We start from the raw sequence: 25,897 nt of genomic DNA, 5'->3' as shown, positions 1-25,897 counted from the left end.
GGGCTCTGCTTTCCTCTGTGTTGGTTTACCCTCAGGCAGGCTCTGAGTCACCAACATAAGTAGGTCTAACCAGCTTCAGAGGCTCAGGGAAGATAAGCCATCTTTCTTCCCTGTAGTCCCAACACTGTCCTGGGGTAAGTGTTTATTGGCTCTGATCATTTTTGCACCCATTCCAGAAACAGGGAAAGTGATACAGTGGCTTTATTATCAGTCCAGGTGAGTCCCACCTCCACCCCCAACCACATAAGAAATGCCAAGAATGAGAAAAGAGGAGATTCAGAGAGCTGACCCAGGAGGGGAATGGTGCAGGGTGGGCGGAAACACCCAGCGCTTAGAACCCTTCCCATACCGACTTCATGAGGCTGAACCTGCCCCACACTCCCAAGTTTTTGTCTCCTCTTGGAACCTGCTCCATCTTTGCCTTGTTCCAGGTTGAGTGTAGGGTTCTGTGTGTGCGTGCTGTGCCAGGGATAAATCCAGGGCCTTGTGCATGATAGACAAGCACTACTGCTACTGAGCTCCAGCCCCAGCCTCAGCCTCAGCCCTAGTTAGGAGGTTCTTGATCTTGGGTGTATGGACTCAAGAAGGGTAGAAGTAAGAGGATCATGAAGTTGGCTGGGAAAAAACACCACGTCTCTGTTTTCTCTACCATGTCACTGAAATCTAGCATTTCCTTAAGAACGAGAGCAACAAACCACAATTGTTAGCAACACCTGTGACTTTGTCACACTGGAAGCCACATATATTTTCATATGACATTACAGTAATTGCAAGTTTCATAAAATGTCACACTCGTTTTTCTGAATCACTAAAGTTATGGTACCCACCACTAGATCTCATAATTTGAAGTGTTGATCAAGAAGCATGGATTAGGATCATATTTCAGATTTGGTTTTGTTTTACAGAGGACTTGATTGTAATTGGTTTCCTTTGTACTCTTGATATTGTACCCTTCTTCACCAGTCTGCCAATAGGAGTCCCTGGCATAAGAAAGGTTAAGAACCCCTGTGGGCTTCTCCAGGACCCCATTCTCCAGGAGAGGGATTTTTAAAGAGATCTGGACTCCGGAAGTTGGAGCAGCTGCTAATTGGGTTTCCTTTCAGGGAGGCTTTCTGGAGGAACTGCCTGGCAGTGGCATGGTCTGGTTTGGGTGGTGAGGCAGGGAGGCATCGGCAGCCTGCGGTTAGCCCTCCTTCGCTGCCATAACAGAACTGGGCCAGCCTGGGGTCTGGAGCAGGCTCTGGAGTAGGGCTGCCTGGGTTCATGCCCAGTGACATAGTCTACTTTAGTTACTGACAGGGCAGCCTCCACCAGTGGGTTTCTTCCTCTATGTCTCAGTTTTCTCATCTGTTACAGTGGCAGGATTACTAGTTTACCCCTTGGGGCTACTGGGAGAGTGAAGTGAGTCAGCACAAGACAGAACCAGCACAAAGGGAGTAAGGGTCATTACCAAGTGGCCATTTCATATAGGGTGGCTGTGGGTTGTTTTAGATCTCATCTTCCTGAATTAGGGCCTGTCCTGTGCTGGTACCTGGAATGTGATGGAGAACAATATCAACTATGGCTCCTCAGCCTGGAGACATTCATTTTTATGAAGTAGCCATTCAAATATGAGGAAGTGAGGTAGCATGGGAACACACCTGCAATCTCAGCGACAGGGAGGCTGAGGCAGGAGTCTTGCAAGTTCAAGGCCAGCATGGGCAACGGAATGAGACCCTGTCTCAAAAAATAAGAAGGACTGGGGATGTAACTTAGAGGTAGAACACCCCTGGATTCAAGTCCAATACTACTACCACTACTACTACTACTACTACTAATAATAATAATAATAATGGTGTGTGTATTTTAACCATATTAAATATGCAGACATAAATTAATAATAAAAAGTTGTAAGTCAGGACAAGTGCTATTTCTTTGTCATTCCTCTGCTCACAGTTGTCTAACGGAAATGTCCTTTACGATGGTCCTCCGTCTGTCTGCCCTCATTTCTCACCACTTGCCCTCACTCATCTGGCACTAGCCACTCTGGCCTCCTGGCTGCTCTGGAAGTGTTCCACACTGGCTCCTGCCTCAGGGCCTCTGTACTGGACATTTTTGTGTTCAGGAGGCTCTTTCTCAAATAGTCAACCTGACTCACCTGTTCAGGTAACTAGCCTCTCCCCATAGAGACCTTCCCTAAGCGCCCCATGTGAAATAGCAGCCCTGTCACTCTCGCCCCCAACCTTGTATTGTAGGTTTGTTTATTGTCTTCCTTGCCACTAGAAGGTCTGGTCCCTGGGGAGAGTAGCTTATCTTGGCCCTGGTGCATTCTCGGTGACTGGCACATAGCAGGGGTTCAGTAAACATTTGTTATGAGAGTGAATATGTGAATGACAGGTCGGTACAATAGCAGGATGATAGTTAAATCAAAGAAATCAGCTCTTTTTTTTCTTCTCTGCATAGATGCACAGACTCTGAAGTTGGCTCTCCTGGGACCCTCAAGGCATACTAGTCTCCAGAACATACTAAGGGTGAGTACAGTGTGGCTGTTCATTTGTTTAAATTTTATAATGAGCGTATCTAAACATGTTTATTAAAGGGTATCAAAGGAAAAATGGAAGTGATCTTCATTATCTTTCCATCACCCGTGAGCCCAGCATTCCCCTTAGAGTGATTACAGTTGACTCTTCAGTGGGTATCCTGCCAATCTTTTTCCCATACAGGAACAATCCTACTTACGAATATATACATTTTTTTAAATTTTAGTTTGCTGAGTAAGAAAAAGGAACTGTGCTATATTGATGCTTCTGGAGCATGCTTTCCCCGTCCTCAACAGCAGTGTGTCTTGGAGGTCTTCATAAGCATAAATCAATGTATTGCACTGCTTTTTGTTTGTTTGTTTTATTAATTTGAAATTTTACATGGAGTAAAACTCAGTCTCTGGTATACGGTTCTTTGAGTTTAGACAAAGGTATTCAGTTGTGAAACTGCTACTATACTCAATACAGAACCAGGCCCCGTGGTGCCAGGGGCTGAGGCAGGGAGGATTACAAGTTCAAGGCAAGCCTCAGCCATTTAGTAAGACCCTCAGTAACTTAGCAAGACCCTATCTCAAAATAAAAAGAACTGAAGGTATAGCTCAGTGGTAGAGTACCCCTAGGTTCAACCCCCAGTACCCAGAAATAAAAAAAGAATGGCCACATCACCCCACTGTGTGAGTGTACTGTTTTCTCTGTAGGTCAAAAATATAATGCAGGTCTTTGCGTATAATTAAAATATAAACAGATGGCAAATACCTACCTGTATCTATGGATTTTGAATAGGCTATATTTAGGTTTCTGGGTTTTTGGTTTTTTGCTAGTGAACATCCTCCTTTCTCATATCTGTGAGATGGAATCTAAGCAGTGGAGGAGGTCTCGGGCTGTGTGTCGTTCCAGCATGGGAGGCATTCCTAAATGAGGATGTCAACCTTTGTTGGCAAGGTGCTTGGTGGGGGTGTTTGATCTTTGAGGGACCAAGAGACCCTAACAACATGGAAGAAGACTCTGGGCACAGAGTGGTTGGCTGAGCTGCAGAGACCAGTCATGTAAGCTGAGGAAACTGCGTGAATCCACGTGGACTATCTCTTGGCTGTTCGCCGGGTCTCGTCATATTCCTTTGTCCTGCCAGAGCTCTTCCTGGATACCTGGAGTTTATCCTGGGACAATGTGTAGGGGCCAGGTTTCCATCAAAGGATGCTTCTTACCATAATTTTTATTAGCTCTTATTTTTTATGTTATTTTATCTTTTGCAGTATTAGGATTTGAACCCAGGGACATTGTATCAGTGAGCCATATCCCCAGCTCTCTTTTATTTTTCATTTTGAAACAGGGTCTGGCCAAATTGTGCAGGCTGGCCTTGAACCTGCAGCCTCCTGAGTAGCTGGGATTATAGCTTTGTGCCACTGCAAGTGGCTAGCTCTCTAATTTTTAAAAAGTTTTTGAATTACAGAAAAGTTCAAAAATGCTATCTACCCTTTCACTAGCTTCCTCTGATGTTCCCATCCTATTCTACTGAAGCACAATGATCAAAACCAAGAAATTAGCACTGGTCCAGTATTTTTAATCTGATTACTTAATAATCAGATTTTACCAGTCTTTCTACTGATGCCCCTTTTTTGTTCCAAGATCTTATGCTGCATTCAGTTGTCACGTCACCTTAATCTCCTCCAATCTGTAACAGTCCCTTCATGACCTTGCACTTTGGATCATTTGGTTAAGATGGGTTCTGCCAAACTGTCAAGCCACTCTTTCTCTTTATAACTAATAGATACATTGGGGGAGATACTTTGAGACTGTGTTATGTCCTACATCTTAAACTTCCATTGGTGGATGGATCTTGCCTGCAACAGTAATTACTGAAGTGTCTCCCTAAGGGTGATTTTGTGTATCGTCCCATCTCTGTGTATTAACTGGAATTCTATAAGGAAGACAGTTATTTCTTTACATTTCTTTATTCAGTTATTAATTTATATTGTATGGACTCAGGCTTTAATCTAGCACGTTCCTTTTTAATATGGTAGAAGGTTCCAAATTTCAAGTGAATTCCTAGCATTGCCTCTTAAACATTCTGTAGGAATGAAACAGACAAAATCTTTTCCCTGAGTGAGCTGAGATTTCACTGCAGGACAAATCAGTCCAGAAATAAGACATGAATATAGAATGAGTGTGATGAGGATGAGTGCTGCAGAAATGTAGAGGACAGGGCTGGGGATGTAGCTTAGTGGGTAGAGCGCTTGCCTAAAATGCGCAAGGCCCTGGGTTCAATCCCCAGCACCACAAAAAATAAAATAAAATAAAGTGCAGGGAAAGGTGCCAGGGAATTTAGACAAGGTGGTCAGGGAAGGCTCTCAGAGGGGGGACCCTGACTGAGGCAGTACCAGCTGGGAGATGTTGGACAAATCACCCCACTTATGAACAGGGCTTTAGGAATTGTCCCTGCTCAGCATATAGCTAAATATAACCCTGTGGAAATGCCAGGTATGTCCAGATCTTATATTATTTTCCCCATAAAGGAGAAAAATGAGGAATTTTTGCTAGTGCATTGAACCCAAATTGCTGTGTCAGGTCAATTTCGTGGTACATGAATGAATCTGGACCCAGCATGATGAATGTGAGCTTAGTCTGCTGCTCTGGGCATGGCCTCTGTGACCTCAGCTGAATCAAACATCAAGACATGGAAACACCAGGCAAATCCAAATGTATCATTTTCATTTCATTTTTTTAAAGTTACTTGTAGCAAAAGATAGCAATTTTCCGTTTTTAGTGGCCATAAAGATTCCTTAAAAGTGAGTTAATTCAAAGAGATTATTTAGTAATAGTTGCCCAGGTGGATTACATTGTATTGGCCCAGCCTTCTGCTTTTCTTCCTGTAGACCAGGCGTTCCCAACTGGAGGCCCGAACTGAGGTTGGCAAACAATGACCATGGGATTGATTTCTCTCCCAGAGCAGCAAACCTGGTGGTTCCTGACTGCCAGCATGAGTTTGGTGGCTGAGTAGTGTCTGTAGATTCTCTTGGCCTTTCCCCTGTGGTTGCAGGGTTGCTGCTGTAGCTGCAGACAGGGAAGGATTGATTCCCATGCCGTGTCTCCATTCTGGACTGCTTAAATACTCTCCAAATCCCCCCAGAAGATTCCACTTCCATCTCATTGGCCAGAAATGTGTGACATAGCCTCCTCTTCTCCAAGGAAGGTGAGAAAGTCCATTCAACTCTCAGCCTTTGCTGAGGAGGCAGCTCGAGAAAGGGGAAACTGAGTGTTGGATGGGTTGGCCAGCCAAGTGCCTGGTCCCTCAAGGGAAGAAGAGTGATAATAATTGACATTAAGGGGTGCTGACTTTGTTCCAAGCCCTGCTGGAAGCACTTTACGTGCATGATCTCAGTCCTTACAACCACTCTGTGACGTCACTGCTGTGATATCCATCACCATAATAATGACAAGGAAACTGAGGCAGAGAGTGGTGAAGCCACTTGCTGCAGAAATGACCTGGGGTGGGAATACTTGAGCTGTCTTCAGGACCCTCAGCCACTACCCTGGGTTGCTTCATGAGAGATCCAGGGGTCCCAGTCCACTCTTTGGCCTCCATTTAAATTCTTTCATCTGGAAAAACAAGGCAGGGTATCTTGCTTTGGGGGAAGTTGTGATCATTGACATACCTTCTTGTGACTCACTTCCACCTGTGTGTAACTGTCTCCCTCTGGTCCTGGTCCAGTCCTGAAGAGCTCCCCTGGCCACGCGTCTTCCTGGAAACCCCTCAGAGGCTTTCAGATGGCGAAGGAAACAGGTCCTGACCTTCCTCTTATAATCAGTACCTGTGCTTTTAATTATTCTCCCCAGAATGGGGCTTCCACCTTTGGCGACATCTCTGAAGCTCCGCTGACTGGTTCAACGCACATTTAATGAGCACCTTTTCTGTGCTTGCCCCTGAGGTGTCGTGGCGACGCAGGAGTAGCTGGGGTAGTCTTGTGGCTGGATAGCCTGCCCTCCTAGGTTCTTCAGCCAAAGAGGGAGGCAGCCCTCAGACAGTAGTAGCCCAGAGTGGTCACTGCTGTAGTGGGCAAGCCCAGGAGTCTGTGGGTCTGCAGTGGAAGGGTCCAACCTAGCCTCTGGGTAGGAGGTGGGGGGCTCCTTGAAACAGCTTTTTGGGCCATCGAGGAAGAACAGGAGCACTTCATTTATCATGGAGCACTTCTCCCTTCTTATCCTCTCCCCTTTTTCAGTGAAACTCTTTTCACTCAGTTTGCCTGTCTGAATTTGTGTTGTCTTCTCCGTAAAATGAAAGGTTTGAACTTAGGTTTCCATCCATCCATCTAAGCAGTCAACCAGCAGTGACTGGGCATTTCCCATGTGCCTGGTCCTGTACCGGGCATGGGCCTCCTGGGTCCAGGGTGTTGGCAGAGCCCTGCAGATGAACAGCCAGAGTGATGAGCATCCTCACCGGGAAACCACAGGGCCGTGGGAACCCAGATCAGATACTGAGCCTTCACTCGGGGTTTTAGGAAAAGTTTCTCGAAGGAGAAGTTTAAAAAATGAGTTGAGGGCTGGGATTATGGCTCAGCGGTAAAGCGCTCGCCTAGCACAGACGGAACCCGGGTTCCATCCTCAGCACCACGTAAAAATAAAGGCATTGTGTTGTGTCCATCTACACCTATAAAATAAATATTAAAACAAAAAAACGAGTTGACATGGTGGCCAAGAGCATGGGCTTCTGTTATCCACTAAGGTTGTTTTGAGGATTAAAATGTGCTTATGAATTTCAAGTACTTTGTGCCATGGTAGTGCAGGACAGTGGATGGAAGCGCCAGGATAGTGCAGGACAGCTCATTCATCAGTCCCTGCTGTGCGTCAGGGTCGAGGCAGCGTGGTGGCCAGCCTGTGAGGTGGTGTTAGCTGCCGCCGCCATGATCACTGCCCTACCCAGTGTGAGAGTGTCTGCCTTGTGCTGGCCCTGAGCTGGCGAGGTGCCTGGCTGGAGCAGGACTGTGCTTTGGGAACAGGACTTCTGCAGCCTGGGCTGGGAACAGAAGTTCCTTGCTGTGTATTGAAAACCACAGCTGTTGGCCTCTCAGTCCCCTTTCTCATGTAGTCTCAGGGCTTTTCAGCCCTGGCCTCCAGAGCAGTGGGCTGCCCTTGACCTCCGTGGTCAGAACGCATGGATGCTCTGCTCAGCCCATCAGCTAAGTCCTAAATTAGACCTGACAGTGTGATTTATTCTCTGGGACAGAGTCGGGAGGGCAAAGCCCCAGTGGGTGATTCTGCGGGAAGGTTGTCAGCCCGAATTAGCCCAGGCCCTTCATGTAGCCTCGCTGGTTCAGCGTCTTCCAGCTAATAGGGTTTCCAGGGTGTCACTGGCTTCTGAACGTCCCCAGGGGCTGGGACTTGGCTGTGATCCCCATGGATCTCTGTCTGAAGGCATGGGAGGCTCTTGGGTCCTTTCATCCTCCCCATCAGAGAATGAAAGTGGCAATTCCTGGGAGTAGTTGATCTGTCTCCCTCCCCACTCCTTTCACTGAGGCTCCGTCCTGGCACCTGAAGGCCATTGCCTTGTTCCTCACCCCCCAGTCCGATCACAGCGTCTCTGCCTCTAGCTGCTTTTATTCATTCACCAGAATGTGAGTTATGGGTGAGGCTGTGCTTCAGTTACAAATAATGCTGAAATCCTGGAGGTTAGGCACTAGAAATGACCATTTCTTATTCATGACATGGCAGGGCAGGTGGGAGACTTGCCTTGAAACTCTTCAGCTGAGACATTCAGCCTCCAGGGATATCACAGCAGGAGGAGAGAACTGGAGGGTCACATAGCAGGGCTTATGAGACCTGAAAGCAACACATTCACTTTTGCTTGTACCTGGAACTAGTCATAAGACCCTGCCTCGCTGCAGGAGGGTGGAAATGTGGGGTTGCCTAGTTCAGTGAGTAAAAAATAATCATGGCCATAATAAACAGGGATGGTATTTATTTAGCACCTAGTATATGCTGAGTCTTCTCAGTGCTCTGGAAATAACACTCGGTTTCCATCTTCCTGGAGTTTATAGTTCAGTGGAAGAAACAGAATTTAAGTAAGTAATCATAGCAGCCACCGAGTAAATACATCTTTGCTAAGTGCCTTGACAGAGGAGTCCAGAGGGCTGTGGAAGTATACCCTAGGGAAGGGCTCTTGACATGTTTGGAGAGGTCAGGAGACATCTGTCATGGGTCTGACGTTTGGATGAGTAGATCGTAACCGAGTGGGATGAGAAGCAGGGAGAGGGTGCCCAGTAGAGGGAATAGCCTCATAGGGAACAGCGTTGGTGGACTTCCAGACATGGGAAGAGCCTGATTCTTGAAGGAACTGAAAGAAGGTCACAAGAAGGAGAGAGATGGGTGGGGCAAACTTCAGGTCAGATGGCTGTGGGAGGAGCTTGCTATTTGTGGCACCCATCTTTTAAAGCCATTGATAGAATTAAGTGAGCTTAGTCATTCTTTCAGAAAAGGCTGAGTTTCTACTCTTTGGCAGGCATTTCAGGTACTACACACACATCCGTGAGCAAGACCTGCAAAGTATCCCGGTTCTCATGGAGCTGGCATTCTAGAAGGGGAAACAAAATAAACAGGAAAAACAGTTTTACCTAGTGAAAAACACTGTTGAGGGCTGGGGATGTGGCTCAAGTGGTAGCGCGCTCGCCTAGCATGCGTGAGGCACTGGGTTCGATTCTCAGCACCACATAAAAACAAAATAAAGATATTGTGTCCGCCTAAAACTAAAATAAATAAATAAATATATATATATATATAAAAACACTGTCGATTAATAAATAGGATAATGTAATAAGGAGCATGTAGTTTGGAGACATTTGGCTACAGGTAACCAAACCCTTTCGTGTAAGCCTGAATAGGAACTGTCCAGGCTCCCCAACTCCAAGTGCAGGGGTTCTTTGGATCACCTCTGGGCTGGTGCGACAGCAGCTCAGCAGTGGCATTGAGACTCAGGCAGGTTCAGCTGCAGCTCTACTGTCCACAGTGTTGCCTTCACCTGAAGGCAGGTCCTTCCACAGCCATAGAACATAAGCAAGGGATGACACGGGTGGCCTCAGGGTAGGAGAAGAAGCTTTTTCAAACCCTGAGTGTCCTGAGGATCTTCTGCTAGCCTGCTTTGGTAGCTGAAGAATTCTAGGAGCCAATGAGAGAGTCCAGAGGAGGCCTGCAGCCACACCCAGGCAGGACAGTATGTCCAACTTGTGCTGTGTCTTCTTATAAGCCATGGAGCACTGTTACACGATCCTGTTTATTGGTCAGCAGTTTTGTTCATCATTGATTTCTCAGACTGAAATCCTATGGGAAAGAAACCTGTTTTTTGATCATGGAGCTCTTTTATTTTTGAAAACACATGGTAATTTGTAAAATTTTGCATTAAAAATTATTCTCATCCTCACTGCACATTAGGATCATGAGTTAACTGAGCTTAGTCATTCTTTCAGCAAATGCTGAGTTCCTGCTTTATGAGGCACTTTAAGAAATTTCAAGGTCTGAGCCTGTCACGATGGGCAAAAGATGCAACTTATGCAGTTGAGGGGGAGAAATAAAGAGTGTCCACGCGCTTCTGCCCTTTTCAATGCTTTATTCACTCAAATCACTCAATACCATTTTGCTCCATAGGTTCTTAATCAAGAAAATGACAATCCTTAATGCTGGGCACTGCCATAGACATAATCAATTCACAGCAAACAATTCTAGATTAATTCTAAGCACTGCAGACACCCTTAATCATGACAGACATTCCTTCTGCCTGCTAAGCTCAAGTGTCAGATCAAAAGTCTCAAGCCTTAGGCTCTAAGTGCAGCAGATGCACACTCACTCAGACCGTGGTGATCAGATCAGGAGCCAAGGCAGGCTTCTCCTGGGGTGGAGTTGATGGCTGGCTAAGGAAAAGGTCGAAGGGAGAAGTCAGGGCTCTCAGCAGGGTCAAGATGTGGCTGCAGAGTTTGAGAGCGGTGAGGAAGATGCAGAGGATCAGGCAAATGATGAGAGGAGTTGGGATGTCAGCCCAGGTCCTCACCAGGCTCTCCAGTGTGAGGGCATCAGTGTCGGCGCCGAATGTCTGCTCACTTGCTCCATCACTGTACTAAACTTGAGGGCTTCTGACCACCCTTTCAATCCCTATCAGCTGCCACTGGATTTCTCGGTGATGTCATTTTCCCTGGGGTTAAAACATCTGGTCTGGTGGTCCCTACGCTGATTTTCTTGCTTCTCCTTGCTCTTACCAGAGACTTCACTCTGAGTTTGTCAGGGTGGAGAGAAGTGAAAGAAGTGACTTGTGCCTGAGGGCCATACTGGAGGATTCCGTAGGCCGTGCCTGGTGAGACTGTAGGTTTCAAACTGGAGTTTTTCAAATGGAGTTGCTTAGGCTCAGGCCTAAGGCCATCCTTAAAGGGCCCTACTTCAGACCAACTGCAGGACCAGGCATGGGATATTTGTTTGTTTGTTGTGATTTTTTTGATTGGTTTGTTCCCTCTCTTGCCTTAAAGCTCCCTAGCTAATTCTAGTATGTGGTTGAGGGTTAAAAGTGCTACTTTATCATTTCCTTGGGTGAACTTCATATTGTAAAACTTTATTGTCTTTCTGCATTTCTGATTATCAAAGTAACACTTGCTTGTTGTTTATAAAAAGAAACCAAAGAACCCAGGTCCGTCCCTCAAGATAATAAGTTCTAAAAGCTGAAGTTAGTGTGCATCTTCCAGATTTTTTAAAATACTTGTTCCAAATTAATAGTGTGTCCCAAACCAAGCAGATTCTCTGTCTTTTCAAGGAGAAGTTTTTTTGTTTGTTTGTTTTTGTTTTTTGGTGCTGGGGATTGAACCCAGGGCTTTGTGCATGTAAGGCAAGCACTTTACCAACTGAGCCATATCCCCAGCCCTCCAAAGAATAGATTTTTATTTTTTTATTTTTTTTAATATTTATTTTTAGTTTTCGGTGGACACAGCATCTTTATTTTATTTTTATGTGGTGCTGAGGATCGAACCCAGTGCCACGCACATGCCAGGCGAGCGCGCTACCACTTGAGCCACATCCCCAGCCCAAGAATAGATTTTTAAAAGTCTAGTCTTGGGGCCCACTTGAAATGTTAAGGTTACAAATGGCCTAGTTAACTTCCTGTTTATATTTTTTAATTTATTAGTTTTGTGAGACATTTTAAATCCTGAATCAAAAATGTTAATTTCAAAATGTTATTTATATTCCCTCACAGATCCTAAACAGCATTATTCCCATTCTTCTCAGACATCCTTATCTAGTCACTTGGTGTCACCTACACATTTCCAAAATGCAGGAATGCTTGTGGTGTGGCACTTGCTGAATTTGTATATTATCTTATACTAAACTGTGTCCCAGCCCTTGAGCCACTCATACTCAGGCAGAGCTTTTTAAAAACCCTGTGGGACTGGGGATGTAGCTCAGTTGGTAGAACACTTGCCTAATGTGCCCAAGGCCCTGGGGTTCAAGCCCCAGTACTGCAGAAAACAAAAAGTATCTCAATTGTATACTGGTGATCTTGAAGTATAGCCACTAACTTGTTACTTTAAAAAATTATATTACTTTAAAAAAATATTACTTAACAAAAACTTTGCTCTTGAGGACAGTTACTGGAAAGGAATAAATGGCTGGATAAATGTAAACATACAAAAGCATTTGTTTCTAAATCAGACTAATTATTCCAATATGAATAATAAATAATGACTTAAGAAAATTAAATTTCTCCATTTAAGTTCATCCCATATGGTGGTACTTGGCTTCCAGACATTTTCAGTAGTCTCTCACACACACACACTTTTTAAAATTTTAATTTAATTAATTAATTTAGTTTGTTAGTATTGGGGATTGAACTCGGGGGCACTCAACCACTGAGCCACTTCCCCAGCCCTTTTTTGCATTTTATTTAGAGTCAGGGTTTCACTGAGTTTCTTAGGGCCTTGCTAAGTTGTTTAGGCTGGCTTTGAACTTGTGATCCTCCTGCCTCAGCCTCCTGAGCCACTGGGATTACAGGAGTGTGCTACTGGACCTGGCTAAGTTTTAAAATTCTAGCTAAATGCTCCACTGTATACAGTAAGACTTTTACCTCAAGGATTTTTTTTTTTAATATTTATTTATTTTTTAGTTCTCGGTGGACACAACATCTTTGTTTGTATGTGGTGCTGAGGATCGAACCCAGGCCGCACGCATACCAGGCGAGCGCTTGAGCCACATCCCCAGCCCTACCTCAAGGATTTAAACTTGATTGAATGTTGCTTACAATTATTTGTCGTCGCCCCCCCCCCCCCCCCGCCACCGCTGCCTTTTTTTTTTTTTTTTTTTTAATCTTAAAAGGGCCTGTTTATAGTGAGTGACTTACAACATTGGAAAATTATGGGACTAAGCCCTTGGGAACAGTTACCATGTCTATTATATATATCCCTCCTTTAAATTATTGCCAAAAGTAACATCGTTTGAGTTTTTAGATCCTAATGTGTCTTTCCCAAAGAGTACTTTGTTAAAAAGAAAACAGTACAAAAGACTCTGAAAGACAACTATCATTTCTGAGGATAATTTTTGGGGGACAGTCTTGCTTTATATTTGGGTAGATCTTGTATCCAAAATAAATTAGCTTAGTCAGACATATATAACTAGCTCAGTGGTGTACCATCTTCCTGCTGTGAGCTACAACTAGTTGGCAAGACTGAATTCTCCACGTCCCCTTACATTCATTCACACTCATCCCTTGACCTTGATTGTGTGTGTATGTGTGTGGGGGGGGTTGTTTTGTGATACTGGAGGTGAATCCAGGACTTTGCATATGCTGGGCAGGGCTCCATCACTGAGCTACATCCCTCATTCCTTATCATCAGTTTTGCTTTCCTAGGTTTCCCTTAACCTGTGGTAAACTATGGCTCAAAATATTAAATGGAAGATTCCAAAAATACGTGATTCATAGGTTTTAAATTGGTTTTATCACAAAATATATTGTTATAATTTGTCTATTTTATTATTGTTGTTACTCTCTGTGCTTAATTTCTAAGTTTATCATAGGTATATATGTAGGTACAGGAAGAAGCCTAGTGTATCTAGGATTACTCACTGTCTGGTCTCGGGCATCCCCTGGAGTCTTGGGGTGGCAGCTGTCCTAAGACCCAGGGTAGACAGTTGTGAAGAATCCCAGCCCCCCACTTCCAGCTCTGTGTCTCTGGCCAAAACACATAGCCTTCCTGTGTCTCAGTTGCTCCATCGGTAAAGTAGGGGAGCTGATGCCACCTAACTCATACAGTGGCACTTGGGGACTTCCTTCAGAGCCATGGTCCCAGGTGGACTGTGATCCGCACTGACATGTTGTCACTGTAGGAATGATGGCTTGGCTTACCAGACTAGGCTGGGTCGCCTTTCTAATCAGATTACTCAGAATTCCAAAATACATCTGGCCCTGGAGGTTGGGAAAGGGAGCGTGCTGCTGTAAGTCAAGCCCTTAGCTTGGTTCCTGGCGCATAGTCAGGGTAAATGCTGACAATGTGTTGTTATTATTACTATTATTATTATTTAAAGTAAATACCTCACCAAGCTTAGACATCATTATGAAAATGCAAATGATAATCACAATGAGGTACCTTTACACACCCACCTCAAAAATAAAAAGAGGACTGGAGGAGATGAGGTCAGAGTTCCAAGTGAGGCCTTGGAGGGCCTTTTCCCTGGCTGGCTAGTGGAAGGGTTCTGAGCAGAGGAGGGGTGTGATCTGACCCACATATTAATAGAGTCCCTCTGGCTGTATATGGGGACAGGAGTGGGAGCCAGAAAATTGGGTGAGGAGCACCTTCTGTGGCCCATGGGTCCAAGCTGCAGATGGTGGGAGTGGGGAGCAGATCCCACTTATATCTTGAAGGTGGGGCCAACAGTGCATCTTACTGGCCTGGATGTGGGATTGAGAGAGACAGCCCAAGGTGACCTTGAGGTTTTGGCCTGAACTCCAGATGGATGGTTGGGGGTGGAGTTTAGGAACATCAGGGCCGAGTCTTACAAGGAGCTACAGAGGCAGGTGTGAAGGATCCAGACTGCAGCCCTGGCTCTGATCAGTGTGAGATAAGTGCTAGGCAGCCATGAGAGATGGAGAGGACAGGTGGACTTACAAGTCTAGGGTTGAGGGCAGCAGTCCTGGCTAGAGAGGGAAATGGATGGGTCCTCAACAAAGGCACGGCATTGGAAGCCAGGGGCCCAGGACCTCCACCCAGTAGGGGTGTGAATGGAGATGTTTAATAAACAGATGGTGAGGAATCTGTCAAAGAGGCTGGGAAGAGGACACCATGAGGATGTGGGAGACCAGAATAAGGGGGCCCATGAGAAAGAGGTGGGGCTCAGCAGTGAGGGGCCCTGTGATGTGACAGATGGCCAGTGGCAGCAGTTTCAAAGAGAACTTTGTGGCCACTTCCCCAGTAGATGTGCATGGTGGGAACGTGTGGCCCTGCCTGGCTAGTGCTCAGGCCACGCCCGACACAAAACAGCTGTGCGGTCTACATGTGTTAAATTGGTGTCTTCCGGGATTGGGGAGAGGTTGGGACTGTGAGAGTACCTCTGGCTTTCACCCCGAGTGTGCCAAAATGTTCTGCCAACCTGGGCTTACATTAAGGCAAAGGGATGTTGGAAATGCAACCCAAACATCTGGGTACGCCCTCCCCCCAACTAACAGTTTACTGAGTGCCTGGTGCCATGGGCATCCCCATCTGTAAAATGGGAATAACAACAGTGTTGACCTCCTGAAGCTCCTGTAGGGAGTGGAGATGATGCTGTAAAACACTGTGGGTGTTTAATAAAGTGAGCTGTTGTTAAAAGTAATACTAGAATTACCATCCTTCTGACTTCATGGCCCTTGTCACTTGGGGTGGGGGGTAGATACCAAATAATCACTGAAATAAACACATAATTTACCTGGGGTAATTAATCCAGAAGGGAAAAGTATAGAGTGCCTTGAGAAAGAAAGGCATGGGATCTTCTTCCAGGCTGGGTGGGGACAGGGTCTGAGAAGGCTTTTCTGAAGAAGTAGGCTGTGTGCTTACCCCTGAAGGGTGAATAGCAACTCCAGCAGGGATGGGCTGGAGGCCAGAGTGTTCCAGCACCTAGAATAGTCTGCTCAAAGGCCCTGGGGTAGAAAGGAAAAACAAGCCATGTGACCCCCAACAGAGAGAAGAAAGGGAAGGGGTATCAGAACCACAAGGCTGGCCACACTGGATCTGGTGAACCATAATGAGAAATTTGGACTTTCTTCCCAAAGCCCTTGGGAGCCACAGAAGGGCTTTGAGGAGAGACGTGATAGTTTCGTTTCAACTCCTGGGTACACTCTCAAGGCCTGATGTCCTGACTCCCTTCCTCCCTAGGACAGCTTGTATTGATTGCACAAAGCCAGGGTCAGGGTCAGAGACTCCCCTCCAGACCCGGCACATGGCACCTTGAAGCTTCATGCTGACATCTGACCACTCGCTCTGCGGCCTTAGATTTTGGTAAAGGAAAAAGGAGGTGCCCTGGTTCCAGACTTATCAGTCCAGTCTAGGAAAGCAGCTTGCTGATCCACCCCACACCACCTGGAGGGAGGCCTGCAAAACAGGTCCCAACAGTGCTGCCTCTCAGAACGCCTCCAGCCTGCCGTGACTCACAGGCCCTTCCTCTCAGACAAGGGACCCCGGCCCGCTCCCCCAGAGAGGGCCTTGTTTCCTCCCAGGCCTGAAGCTGCCAACTGCCCACCCCTTCCCCTCATTTCCCTATTTCTTTTGTAAAATGCCAACTAATTTGCTTCTCTCGGTTCCCTCTTGTGGGCCAAGCCCTGGAGAGAGGTGGAGCAAGCCAGGAGGGAGTTTCCAGCTTACTTTTGTCTCCTGAGCACCACACAGGAAACGGCTCCTGTGTGGGCCAAGACCCTGTGCCTCCCGCATTCAAGGAAGGCCCACAGGAGCCTGCCAGCACCCGCCAGCCTGGGAATGCAGTTGAATCCCCTGGGTGTGCAGAGGCCCCGGTGCCCTGAGCAGCCCTCTGGTCCTGTGCTGTGGCACCTCCTCTGCCCGAGCAGCCTCTGCCTGTTGTGGGTAAGTGGAGGACTTGGCTTTCCTTCTTCTGCTGTGCTTGTGGCTGCCTCCTCAGCAAGCTAGGCTCTGGCCCTGGAGGGAGGGGCCTTCCCTTCAGGGTGCTTGGGTATGTCGAGTGTGTCTTGGGAAAGCCACCGAGCTTATAGCGGTGGCTTCTTAGCAGTGCCCCCTGGGTGCCTGAGGGCAGCTGGACTCCCTCGCCAGGCCGGCCCCTTGCTGCCATGGGTTATAGGTATTGACTCACTTAATCCTCCCGACAACCCTAGGGGCTAGGTACCACCTAGCTGCTGGGGAAACTGAGGCACAGATAAGTCAGTTCTCTTGCATAAGCCACACAGGTAGAAGTAAACCTAGGATTCGAACCCAACCTGTCTGGCTGCATAATCACTCTGCTTGCCTCCTGCGAGCCCATGGCCCCTCTTTACCACATGACTCTCAGCACTTACCAGTGTGGATCAGTTGCCTTGTGTGTTGCCTGTCCATACCCTCAAGCCTGTAATCTCCCATTGATCATATGACTTATGCATCTCTTTCATTGCTATATCCCAGCATCTAGACCAGGACCTGGCACATAGCATCTGCTAAGTAAATCATTTTTAAAAAATTTTAATCAATAAATCTTTATAGAGTGAAAGAACTGGGGTTACCAGCAGCAAAGATACAGAGTGCCTGGATCTCTCAAGATACTGCAGGTGGAAATGTGAAATGCTGAACCACTCTGGAAAACAGATAGATGGTTTCTTCAAAACCTAATGGATAGCTGCACAAGCCATCCATAACCAGCCAGTGCACCCTTGGGCATTTATCCCAGAGAAATTAGACTTAATGATCAAACAAAACCCGTACACCATTGTTGTACACCATTGTTCGTAGCCCCAAACTGGAAACAGCCCACCTACCCCTAGCAGATGAACTGTTAGATAAACTGGAGTGTCCGGATCATGGAGTGCTAACATGGAGTGCTAACGGCAATAAAAGGGAACAAAGTATTGATATGCAGAGCGGTTTGGACCAATCTCAAGGAGATTATGCTGAGTGAGAAAAGCCAATCTGAACCAGTTACAGTGTGATTCCGTCTGTCTAACAGTTTCTAAATGTAGAATTATACAAATGGAGTACAGCTTGCTGGTTGTCCCTGGTTAGGAACGGGATTGAAGGGAGGTGGGTGTGGTTGCAAAAAAGCAACATAAGGGATCTGTGCGGTGATAGAGTTGTTTTTTGGTTTGTTTTTTGCGTGTGCTGTGGATGGAACCTGGGGCTCTGTGCACCCTGGGCAAATGCTCTAAGTGAGCTGCATCCCTGGCCCCTGTTCCAGTCTCAGTTGTGGTAAATACACAAACCTACTGTGGTGAATCTGCATAGGATATACACAAGCATAGAAAATCTGAATAAAATCAGTAGATTGTGTCGCTGTCAGTATCTGTGTTGGTGTTACACTAGAGTTTTACACAATGTTAGCATTTGCCAAACTGGGTCAAGTGTATATGTTATCTCTCTCTTCTGTGTCCTGTAACTCCATGTGTCTTACAATCATCTCAATAAAAATTTCATTTGAAAAAGTTGCCAGTTAGATAGGGAACAGGCTGGGAAGGCAGGGCAAACAGAGCACAAGCCTTGATGGCCAAAGGCAGGAAGTTGGACTTGACCCTGAGGCCAGCCATGGAGAGTTTCAGGCTTGGTAGGGACCTGGACAAAACACTGCACTGAGACTGGGGTCAGAGAATCAGGTGAGAGAGAGCCACAGCTAGGGACCCCGAGTGCAAGGAAAAGTCAAGCAACAGGAGTACCTGTAGGGGGACCATAGAGCAGTCCCCAAAACAGGATCAGGGATAACTCCTAGGATCCTGACTGGCCCGCCCTCCTCTTGAGTTTGGCCACACCACAGCTTGGTGGGCAGGGAAAGTGCCTTGGCTCCAGCCTCCAGATCATGGACCCGGGGCCACCTGGAGGCCTCACACAGCTGTGCCTGGGGGACCCTTCTGTGAGCTGAGGAACCTGGAAGAAGAGCCTGGGGGTAGGGAACTAGGAACACAGTTGGCACATGGGTTACACATGACTGCAGACATGTCAAAATTGATTGAATGTATACTCAAAACGGGCACAATTTACTGTAATTGTACTTCAACAATTAAATTAGTAGATATATACCGAGCTAATAGTGCTAATGAAATAGCTGTGTGCCAGTGGCCCTGTGCTGAGCACTTCCTTCCTGGTAATGCGGCAGTTCTGTGAGGAACGTGCTTTATGGACCAGGCAATCCCGTGCTGTCCCTCGGCCACTTGCGCAGAGCTGTCTCTGAGTAAGCAGTGATTGGACCCTGGGCGGGCTGACTGCAGAGTGCGTGCTTCTTTGTCTCCCCACATCTCACTTGCCCTTTATTCTGACAGAGTGACGGTGCACTGCAGCCCGCTGAGGTCCTTGGGCCATGTGTCATTTCAGAGCTCCCAGCAGTAGCCCAGATCCAGAAGTTCGACCTTTGATTCAGGAACAAAGCAGCTGTGGGAGAGCGGGGCCGGGCTTTCTGGTCCTGCTCTCATCCTCAGCTCCAGCCAGCTGGGGATTAGCCCCCTGCTATTGTCAGGAGAAATGGAACAGAGGCAGCTGGCTGCAGGCGGCTGTGGTAAAGGACGAGGCAGACCAAGTCACACGCAGTAACCCACTGCCTAGGGTGTCCTGAGCCTCCTGCACAGAGGACTGTGCAAGGACTGTCCTCACCGCCTCTGGGTGGGCGGCGACATGCAACCTGAGACCTGTAGACACTGTCTTTACCTAGGGATTAATTGGCCCTTCCCGTTCCTGCCTCTGATGCCCTTTGTTTCTTGCAGAAATTTCCCCTTGTTTGACCAAAAAAAAAAAAAAATGCCTGCTCCAGTGTGGGTCTCCGTTAGGATGCCTTCAATTGCAAGAAACTCTGGTGCTATCTGGCCAAACAGCAGGGACATTTAGTATGTTTTGGCAGTCCGGGGTGGGTGGCATCAGGCGGGGTAGGATCAGCAGCTTGTCACTTCTGTCAAGGACTCAGGTGCTCAGCTTTAACTTCCTCCTAAGGCTTCTGTACACTTGGCCCCCAAGTGACATCTAAGGCCACTTGCTTTCTTTTCTGTGGGCATCAGGAGAGGGACAGACAGAAGGGTTAATGTGGGGGTGGGGGAGAAGGGAGGGAGATAGAGCAAGAGAGGAAGAGAAAAGGGAAGCGAAGCTCCTCCCCCCTGGGTTTAAATACTTTCTTTCAGGCTCCAATTGGTCCGGCTTAGGTCATGTGGCCCCACCCAGGAATGCCGCACTGGTTGCCTTTGACCAATTGGAATCTATCTTCCAGGAACTGGAGAAGGGGAAGTGGGCATTAAGTAGACCACCAGGTGCCCACCACAGTGGAAGAGGCCTCTGAAGCCCAGTCCCTGCCCAGTGCTTACTGAGTTAACCAGTTGAATCTGGACCAACAGATTTTGTGGTCTTTGAGAACAAGGAAGTGTGGTGTTTTGTTTTAGTAGCAGAGTGACTGTCTGGTTCCTACCTCTTCCACCCTCACTTGCCCCCAGAAGAGGGGCAAGTGGGTCTGGCAGCCAAAGACCACATGGCTGGTGGTAGAGGGGAAAGCGAGTGTGTATTGCCCCCCCTTGTTGCTGGGTGGGTTTTTATTTTCCTTCTTCAGTCTTCATCCCTCCTTTGACCCTTCCTCCTCTTGTGTTTGTGCTGTGGTTGGAGCTTTGTACATATCCTTGCAAAATATATGGTGAGGCTTGAGTGAAGAGTCAACATTCAGAAATGGTTTAGGCTCCATATCACATGATTCTTCTGGTTTTCACCAAATAGCATGTGTTTGAGAGCTGGCCACGTGGCTCTGGGTGCATCCAGCCACTGCAACAGAGCTGCAGTGACACCCCTCTTTCCTGGGTGTGAACCCGAGGGATTTATACCCAAAGTCATAGCATTGTCTAGGGATGAACATTCTGATTTCTCCAGGGATGGTCAGGCTGCTGCCCACAAGGCTGCCCTGGCCCATGCTCCTTGCAGATCACAGGAGGGCCCATCTCCCCCATTTGGTCCTCACTTTGCTGTTATCCTGCTTCTTCATCTTTTTTTTTTTTAATAACTTTATTTTATTTGTTTATTTATTTTTATGTGGTGCTGAGGTTCGAACCCAGGGCCTTGTACGTGCGAGGCAAGCGCTCTACCACTGAGCCACAACCCCAGCCTCACATGCACAAAGCCCTAGGTTCAGTCCCCAGCACCATACACACACACACACACACACACACACACACACACACACACACACACAGTGTGAGGAGCTGGGAGTGTGGGTCAGTGGTTAAACATCCCTGAGTTCAATCCCCGGTACCAGTGGGGCAGTATACCTGTTGGGAAGGCAGAATCCATTCTAGGTGTTTTAGGTGGAGGGAATTGAGTTTAAACAATTTGGTTAAACAGATGGAGGAACAGAGAAACAGAAAGGTGCAGAGAGGAAGCCCCTAAATGAGCAGCCAGAGCTGCAGGGACACAGCCCACAGCCCGCAGCAGCAGACGCTGTCCATGGTGGAGGGCCTGAGAGATGACCTTCCAGAATTTGCTGAAGCTAACCAGGAACCCTGAGAAATGTGGTTCCTACAGCGGGAGGACAGATAATGGATGAAACAGGGAGCTTGATCCCTGTTTTATAGATGAGAAAAAACAGAAGGTTTAAATGGCCTGTCGGGTACATAATTTAGTGATAAGTACCACCCCTGACACCCTGGCCCCTCGCTAGGGTAACTTGAGGCAGGTTTGGGCATTGGCTGCCAACTTCGAGGCCCTGCTGCTATACGGGCCTCCATGGCTACCAGCTCTTCCTTTGCTAAGAAACCCACTCCCCAGTGCATGCTCAGAGCAGACACTGACTTTTGCTGTGGACTTTGGGCTGGGTTGTGCCCTGGGCTAAGGAGTCCCTGCCGAGGACACTGTACCAGCAGACAGAGCCCCCTGCTTGCCTGAAGAGCTCCCTGGAGAGAGCCGTGTTCTGCACCAGGAGAGACGCCAGAGGAGCTTTCCAGCACTGAGCAGCACAAGGCGGCATCTGCAGGCAGCTGTAGACTCGAGTGGGCATTGGGCAAGTGGAGAGGCGGCTTCCTAGAGGCTAGGGCAGCAGGGGGAGAGGTATAGTGCCAGATATGTAAATGAGGGAGCCCAACAGCAGTGTGAGGGCTGGGCAGAAGCGTAGATGCTCAGTTGCCCAGGAGACCCCTGGCCAGAAGCCACGGAGCTCACCTACACGAGCCTGGCCCTTGTTAGAAGGCAGGCCTTGTTTCAGCTCCTTTATACACGTTAACGTAGTTCTCATGACAATCCTTTGAGGTAGGCACACTCACCCCAGAGCAGCAAGTGACTTGCCAGAAATCACACATGGAGGGGTTGACACGCCAGGAGTCCACGTAGTAGGAGTTGGAGGAACAGCGGCTAAGGCGTCCTGGTGGTTACCGGGCCAGGCTCTGCCCTGGGAGCATCACGTCACCTCATTTCATCTTCACCACAACCCCATGAAGGAGCGTCTCATTTCCATTTTACAGATGAGGTCACTTAGGGACAGCTTGATCCGTGACTTGTCCAAGGCCCCCCAGCAGAGCTGGGGTTCAAATCCTGTGCCCTGAACTGCTGCTGTGTCCTGCATGAAAGAGAGGACTGCGCACCAGCCCGCCCAGCGCCTTGCTTTCTCTCTTACCCGCTAGAGGCCATCAAGCCACTACACAATGGTCACCATTTGCAGGCAAGGAAACGGTGAGAGGCTGTGGTGACAGCAGCTAACAGGCCTCCCCAGTGTCACTGCAGGTCCATGCTGAGGGGTCCTTGTGTATGATTAGTGAAGCCTGGAGGTCAGTACATTTGAGGAAACTGAGACTCCGGGTAAAATGCCTTCGTTCAGAGTAGAGGAAGTGTTGCTGGCACTGAGGTCCTGGCGCCACATTTTAGTGACTTTGTATATGATCTCAGGGGATATAAAGTATATAAATTCAGCTTACCCACCAGATGTTGACTGAGAGCCTGCTGTGACAGTCACTGTGCTAGTGCTGAGGGACAGCAGTGGACAAAGCTGCTTTGATCCCAGCCCTCAAAGGAGCTCCCATTCTAGTGTAATTTAGATACAGGTAAAGCTGCTGTCCATTCTGATTTCCTGTTGCAGAAAGCTCAACTCACTGTGGCATTTTTTAGCTAGAAGCCAAGAGAGAAGGTAGTTCCAGGATTGGTTCAGCAGCTCCATATGTCAGGTCCCCAGGTCTGTGCTTCTGAAGTCATCTTGTCCTTTCCTCATGACTACAAGATGGCTGCTATGGCTTCAGGTATCACACCTTCTCACAGTCATAGGCAGGACAGTAGTATTCCTCTATTAGGAAGCTTCCCAGAAGCTTCTCCCTGCAGGGTTCTTAACTAGAAAAACAGTGGCTTTTTCAGCCTTGATATTGACAGATGCACAAAGGGCAAGATAGTTAGAATACCATAGGGAGCCGGTGAGAGTGTTTGATCTGGATCAGGAACTAAGCTTTCCCTCCTTGTCAAACCTGACTCCAGGACTATCTTCCTGCCATGGTGGGCTGGGCCTTTATTCATCGTGCAGGGCCAGAAAGCCTGCAGGATTTGAACTCATTGTTGCTACTCACCAGCTGTGGCTGTGCGCATGTTACTTAAGTAGATTACTCTTCTTCTGTGCCTCGCTTTCTCTTACGTAAAACGGGGGACCATCAAAGCCCATCTTGAAGGATGTTTGAGTCGGTGTTAATACAGGTGCAGGCCTTGGTCTGCTGTGGGGCAGGCCACGCCTATTTGCCTGCCACCTGTGGGGGAGGGGCAGTGTGTCTACACAAAGCACCCAACAGAAATGCCGGGGAGATGGCCTTTCCACATCAGACAGCCAAACCCTGTCACTAGGCAGATGGGTGAGAGTCCTCTGAATGGTCCAGACTTGGGGGTTCACAGGTGGGTATATCACAGGGGAGTCACAGAGAGGAAGAGAGCCAAGAGCAGGCAGTGTCTTGTTCCCACAGGCTCAGCACCAGCAAGGGAGGTGCTTGCTCTGGGTAGGGAAATTGTCCCGAGACCTAAGTTTAAAAAAAAAAAAAGTCGTCTAGAGTTGGTGACCCCCAATCAGTCGCAGGGGAGGTTTTAGGACAGATTTGCCAGACTCTGCCGGGACCGCGGGCCTTGGGCTTTGCTCCCTTGTGGACCTGCATGTCCTGCTGGGAAGCCAGTGTTGTGTCCGTCTTTCCAGGGGAGTAGCAGAGCCTTCCTGGGTCCACTCCTGACTCATTCAGTGGGTGTGTGAGCACTTGCTGTGGGTTCCAGGGGACAGGAGCGAGCAGAGTCCATGCTCTGAGAAGCTGGTGCTCTGTGGGGAAGGGGAGATGGACAAACAGGCAACTCATGGATAAGCAGGAGGACACCCAGGTTCTACAAGCCAGCGTTGGCAGTTAAGATTCTGGTGCTGCTGTGAAGTGCTTGGGAATACAAGATCACCTTCCAGTCTTCTTCCTTCCGGCCTGTATGTGACCTTAGCTGGTGGCCTCCCTACAGAGCTTCAGTTTCTATAAAATGAGAGCGAGAACATGATGGGACCACCGTCCGTCAAGATTGCACTCTGCTACATGTAACAGAATCCCAGCGACTCTGCTCGCGAGACAATCAGCCTATTGTACCTAGGAAGGAAAGGGAGCGCAGGGAGGCTGGGCAGGGCTGCTGTGGGAGGCATGGGCCCCTTCCGTCTCCTGTCTCCTCACCTTGTGTCCTCAGCACGTGACTTTCAGCTCATGCTCACAAGATGGCTGCCATGCCTTCCGATAATGGCATTCATAGCCAGATACAAGGAGAGGGCGCAGAGGCATGCCAGCTGACACTGCTCCCCTCTATTAGGTAAGCAGCAGCTTTGCCAGAGGCTTCTTCCCTTGCCCCCAACAGACTTCCATTTACCTTTCTTTGGCCAGAATTGAGCACATAGCTAGCCATAGCTGCAAAGGAATCTGGGAAAGCAAGCTTTCTGGATGGGCATCCCGCTGCTCCAACAGATTTGGACTTCACTCAAGGAAGGAGAGGAGAGTGGCCTTGGATTCCCTCCCCAGCACGCCCAGGCCAGTGGAGGGTGCCAGAGTCGCACTCTGTGGGCCAAGTTCCGGTTCCCACATGAAGGAATGCCCTTGCTGTCTGCACTGTTGCCTCATCTGCCCTGGGGAGTGATGCCCCCTGCCCTGGGGTCCGTGAGGAGCACCAGTGAGAGGAGAGGGACCTGGGCAGGAGGAACTCCTTCCACATACATTCCATCTGGAGGGGGCCGAGGCTGGCTTTTGTTTGGAAAATTGTCTGATTTTCTTAAAACCAAACCCAGCCCTATCAGCTGACCATCAGAGCCCAACTTACAGGCCTGAAGTGGCTCACTTATCCCTCTCTCCCACTCTGGTCTGAACCGTGAGGGCAGAGCCAGAGCAACAGACACATCTCTGTGGCTAGCACCTTCCCTTCTCTGCATTGCCACCACCCCTACTCAGGGCCAGGCTACTCTTGTCCCCCACAGGGACATATAGAACAAATTTCCAGCCTCCAAATGCCCCTCATTGGGTAGGTTAGTCCATGGCAGCCAAGTGGGGCCATGGCCCTCCTAAGCCTGTAAACTTCTGGTTCCTAAACCCCCAGGACCTTTGCACCTGCTGTTTGTGTATCTCCTCCCCCCACCAGTGTCCCTCTGTGTGGCCAGTTTCTCAACCCTCAGGGGTTGATTTAAACACTGCCCCCCTCTTTTTGTTCCATAGTAAGATTTCAGATCTGTTCAGTGAGTAGAATCAGTGGAACCTTCATTGTGTGCCTGAGTATGAAAACACATTTATTGAAAGTAATTTGAAAAGATACAGGAAGGTATAAAGAACACACTTTCAGAAATCCCTGGTCATCCCAGCACCAAATTTGAGAGTATTTCTTTGCAGCCTTTTTGCTGTGACTGTGTCTGCATCTGCACATGTGTGTTGTGGTTCACAGACATGGGACATGCACTCTCCCCAGGACCCTGGTGCCATTCGTGGGGGATGGTTCTGTTGTGTTGTTCTTGTTGTACTTTATATCTAATGCCATGAAATCATATTTTTAAATTTTCTTATTTATTTTATTTCGTGTGTGTGTGTATTTAGTTGTAGGTGGACACAATACCTTTGTTTGTTTAATTTTTTGTGGTGCCGAGGATCGAACCCAGTGCTTCACATGTGCGAGGCAAGCGCTCTGCCACTGAGCCCCAGCCCCAGCCCCCCATGAAATTATTTTTTCCTCATCTGTAATTTTTTCTTTGGGATCAATTCCCAGAAGTAG

General features: G+C 48.0%; 1 protein-coding gene across 4 annotated transcripts in view; it reads left to right on the top strand.

Moving 5' to 3' along the window:
• The window catches only part of SIPA1L3 (signal induced proliferation associated 1 like 3), a 230,533-nt gene that overhangs the window by 96,492 nt on the left and 108,144 nt on the right, over positions 1–25,897 (top strand). For all 4 annotated transcript variants that reach the window (XM_081273205.1, XM_081273204.1, XM_081273202.1 and 1 more), the window contains one exon: positions 2,443–2,510. The gene's annotated coding sequence lies outside the window, so the exon portion shown is untranslated. The remainder of the gene's footprint in view (positions 1–2,442; positions 2,511–25,897) is intronic.

Source organism: Spermophilus citellus (assembly GCF_964194105.1).
Source record: "Spermophilus citellus genome assembly, chromosome: 18".
NCBI classification, from domain to species: domain Eukaryota; kingdom Metazoa; phylum Chordata; class Mammalia; order Rodentia; family Sciuridae; genus Spermophilus; species Spermophilus citellus.
This window is presented reverse-complemented; position numbering and strand designations above follow the sequence as displayed.